Source organism: Aotus nancymaae, unplaced genomic scaffold (genome assembly GCF_030222135.1).
Source record: "Aotus nancymaae isolate 86718 unplaced genomic scaffold, 86718_ANA_hifiasm-v0.15.2.pri h1tg000011l, whole genome shotgun sequence".
Classification (NCBI taxonomy): domain Eukaryota; kingdom Metazoa; phylum Chordata; class Mammalia; order Primates; family Aotidae; genus Aotus; species Aotus nancymaae.
In genome coordinates this window covers 8,281,297-8,286,094 of record NW_026988422.1, presented here as the reverse complement: position 1 = coordinate 8,286,094, position 4,798 = coordinate 8,281,297, and the positions used below count along the sequence as shown (strand labels likewise).

General features: G+C 36.4%; 1 pseudogene; it reads right to left on the bottom strand.

The window, feature by feature from the left end:
• Window positions 1-3,161: 3,161 nt before the first annotated feature.
• Window positions 3,162-3,744, bottom strand: LOC105734465 (rRNA-processing protein FCF1 homolog; annotated as a pseudogene).
• Window positions 3,745-4,798: the final 1,054 nt, after the last annotated feature.

The window sequence follows — 4,798 nt, the reverse complement described above, 5'->3', positions numbered from 1 at the left end:
GTTTCTGTTTTTTATTAAATTATTTTGAGAGTTTTTAAGATTCTAAGAGATTTTATTCTGAATCAGTGTCTATTTTTCTCAAATAAGTTTTTTCTCTCAAGATGGTGGTACACTTTTCCTTCCAGTTTCTATAATTTTAACTGGAATAAATTATTTATGAATTTCTGGGATAATGATAAATTGCCCTTAGTAGATTATATAGTTTATCAATTTTTAAATTTAGATTGGCAATATTTTCTTTAAAACTTTTGTTTGTAGATTTATGAATGAGACTGGCCTATCATTTTCCCTTTTTTTTTTTTTTTTGAACTCTCCTTTTCATATCTATGTATCAAGATTCTACTGGTCTCATTGAATGATTTAGGCAATATCCTCCCCCTCTAGTTTTCTGTTATCTGGAAGACTTCATATTAAAGAGATAATATCATCAAAAGTATATTAGAACTTGCATGTTAAATCACTTGGGCCTAGAATTTTTCTCTTTTTAGGCATTAATTTTTATAATAATTTTAGGGCTATTCAGACTTTCTAATTCTTGATTAAGAGTTTGTAGTTCTATCTTTAATAAATTTATCAATTTTTCCTAAGTTCATACATTTATTGGCAAGCCTCTCTTCTGTTCTCTCTTTTCTCTTTTTCTAGGACTCTACTCAGAGTGGTACTTTGGATTGAACATTTTCATTCAATCCCTCATGTATATATCTCCATTTTCATATTTCTATTCCCCTGGCTCTCTGTTCTTGTTTTGTGTGTAATTTTTCAGATATACCTTTACTATTACCTCTTTGGCTATGCTTCTTCTGCTATTTAACCTGTTTAATTAGTTTTTACTTCATTTCAGCAATTCCATTTTCAATATCTAGAAATTCCATTTGGCTGCTTTTCTAGAATTCCCCACTCATTTATGAAAGTCTCTTGTGGCTTGGCCCATCAGTGAATTCAGCTTTTTTTTTTTTAAATACGTTGGCTATTCTACATTTTGCATCTATTTTATTATCGTAAGGGTTTTATGGGCTAAATCTCTTTTTCTCTTTTTTCTGCTGCCTCTTTCATGATACTTTGTCTCCTTATTTGCTTAATAGTATTTAGAAACTTACATTTGATTGACTTTAGTCTGGGAATAGTGTAGCGTTACATTGGGAATGCTTTTCTTCAGCTTTTGTTTCTGTTAAGGGTCTCTGGAGTATCATAGATTTGCTGGACCTTTTAGAGTATCCTAGCTTAAGACAGGCATTTCAGCTTTAGCTTCCTTACTGTGTCGTCAGCCCAACGTTAATGTATAATTGAATAGTATTAAGGACACCTGCTCATATTAAAGGCAGCTGCTTGAGGAGCAATCACATCTCTCTCACCTGCTTACCTCTCACAGCACGCACTTTCAACTACTACTTAAGTCCTTTTGAGGGAGGGATAACAGATTTCCCCTGCTTCCTGGAGCTGAGCATGCATTGAGAAGTATGTTTTCCATCATTTAGTTGCGTTTTTGTAAGAGAACCTCTCAGAATTCGGTCTCCAGCATTGCCAGATGTAGTTATTCCTGGATGATGGCTGCACTCGTGTGGAATTACTTCAGCCATTTGAAGATGTTATTCCAGGATTTCCTAGCATTTATTTATTTTTGCTAAAATGTTTGCTGCCAGTGCGATTACTATTCTTTGGTAAGTAACTATTTTTACGGCCGGGCGCGGTGGCTCAAGCCTGTAATCCCAGCACTTTGGGAGGCCGAGGCGGGTGGATCACGAGGTCAAGATATCGAGACCATCCTGGTCAACATTGTGAAACCCCGTCTCTACTAATACAAAAAAAAAATTAGCTGGGCATGGTGGCGCGTGCCTGTAATCCCAGCTACTCAGGAAGCTGAGGCAGGAGAATTGCCTGAACCCAGGAGGCGGAGGTTGCAGTGAGCCGAGATCGCGCCATTGCACTCCAGCCTGGGTACCGAGAGCGAAACTCCGTCTCAAAAAAAAAAAAAAAAAAAAAAAAAAAAAAAAAAAAAAAGTAACTATTTTTACTTAATGATAACTTTTCAAATTTGTATTTTACCATGTCATTTCTAAGGTGAACTTGAAAAATTCCCGCTTTTGAATTGGATATCGTTTTGATTTTACCTCTCCTCTCTTCATTTTGGAAAAAAAAATCAGTCCTCTCTCTTCCGTTGTTAGTTCTCTTCCCTTTTTGGCAGGGAAAAGAAGTGGTGGAGAAACTCCTATTCGATATATCTTGTAAATTTTCAAGTACTTCCCATGTCTGTAAACTTTCTTCTTTCTTCCTTCATCCCTCTCATCTCTCTCCCTTTTTCCCTTCTTTTTTCCTTCCTTCCTTTTCTTTTTTCTTAAGATTTGTAACCCTCTGACTCTGCTTTGTAGTGAATACTCTATCATTCTTTTTTTCTAAAAATATGCCACTTTTTTACTGTAAACTGACAATTTATAATTGTGTAAATGTATGAGTTACAAAGTTACATCATAATCTGGATACAATGTGGAATAATTTCTTAAATCAAGTTAGTTAACATATCCATCACTTTAAATACTTAACATTTTTGTGTTAAGGACATTTGGAATTACTCTTGTGGCAATTTTGAAATGTGTGATACTTTGTTAACCATATTCACCACACTGTGCAACAGAACTCAGAAAAAAGTATAAGACATCTTCTTCCGGGCATTTTGTACACTTTAATCATTATTTAAAATTTTTTATGATTGTTATTATTTTTTTGTGACAGAGTTTTGCTCTTGTTGCCCAGGCTGGAGTGCAGTGGCACGATCTCGGCTCACTGCAACCTCCACCTCCTGGGTTCAAGTGATTGTCCTGCCTCAGCCTCCTGAGTAGCTGGGTTTACAGGTATATGCCAGATGGGGTTTCATCATATTGGTCAGGCTAGTCTCGAACTCCTGACTTCAGGTGTTTCACCTGCCTCAGCCTCCCAAAATGCTGGGATTGCAGCCCTGAGCCACTGTGTCCTGCCTAAAATGTTTAAATGAGACAAAATATCAATTTCAAAACAGCATCAAAAAGTGAGTATATTTTTAAGGATACTCAGCTCAAAATAGAGCAAATGGGTTTATGGAAGAAAAAATCATGCTACTGAATGTTTAATGAACTGGAAACAAAAGAGAGTTGGTCGAAGAAAGGCAGAGGAATTTTGTCTCATAAGAGTTAGAACCTAGGGGCTTGATAGTCACCTGACATCTGTTCAGTGTTCTGTCTATGGTTAGAAATGTACAGGTTAGGAACTCCGGGATTCTTCTGGATTCTTTTTTTAAGGTCGTTGTCGAGCAAGGACACAATGTAACATTTGTAAGTTCCTCTCTGTACTAAGCAGTCATCTGCATAGGTTCCTTTGTGTGTCCCCGGCAATCATTCAAATGTTGGATCCTTAACAATCCTTAGAGCTACTAGATACTTTTGCCCTCATTTCCCAGTTTCAGCCATTGCACAGTCAGTTATGCGAAGGATACGCTTGGCGTACAGACGTCCATCATTGACTGCACTAAGTCTAGTTTGGTATTAATGGAAAGCTGATAAAGTTGGTATCAACTAGGACGTGGTAAGTTGGGCCCAGCTGTGTATTATATTGGAAAAATAATCAGGAAGGGTGTTGAGCTTTGCTTTGGTGTGCTGGGATACTATTTTTCTTTCCTTTTAGGTTTTAGTCTGTCCTTTTCCTGAGGCCTCTGATCTCTGAACTAAGCATTCACCTCATGGTGGCGTACTTCCTTGTTTTCTTTTGCTTCCCCATGTTCATGCCATGCTCTTGTTTCTTCTATTATCATCTTTAACATGAATAATTCCTTTATTCAACAATATTATATACGGGTTATGAAATTTTAATTTCAATGACCATATTCTTAATTTCCAAAAATATTGCTTGGTTTATTTTTATATCTATCTGTTCACGTTTTGTAATGTCTATTTTTTGGTTTCCTTTGGTTCGGTTGGCTGGTTTGCCTATGTGTAACATTCGTTATCTTCGTGGATTTTGAAGTGTAATTTTACATCCTTTTTAATGACACATTGTGGTTTTTCCCTCTCTCTGTTGTTATTTTTATTGGCTAATAGTTTTGTGTTATCCACCGTATCCCCTTCCATAAAGAGATCTGTTCTTCTTTGACATAATTACCCCTGGAAATACCCCACTACACATCAGTTAACTTCCTTTCATAGGTTATCTAAGTGTTGCAATATGATATAGACATAATGACAACATGATTGTCAGAAATTGTTTTCCATTACAGCTTTAAAAGCAGAGGGACTGACAAAGCTTTCAGATTTTATTTTCTCTCTAAAAACAAAGTATCACTACTACTACTAAAAACAAAATATTCTACTACTGTTGCAAATTACCACAAAATGTGTGGCCTAAAACAACACAAATAAATCTCACGTCCTGGAGGTCAGATATCTGAAATGAGTTGGCAAGGCCGAATTTCTTCTCTCTTTCCTGGTCTTTTTCAGCTTCTACAAGTCATCTGAGGTTTTGGGCTCATCTCTTTTTCTCTCCCTGTCTCTTTCCTGCACAACCCCTCTGTTTTCATTACCATTTCCCTTTCTCTGACTCTAACTCTCCTGCTTGTCTTTTATAAAGAAGACACTTGTGATGACACTGGGATTGCCCAGGTAATAATCTAGTTAAATCTCCCATTTTAGGATCCTTCACTTAATCGTCTCTGCAAAGTCCCTTTTGTCGTATAATGTATCATAGTCACAGTTTCTGGGGTTTAGTATGTGAATCTCATTTGAACATCATTACTTTACCTATCAAATATGGCATCTGCTTTCTTTGGATTCTGTAA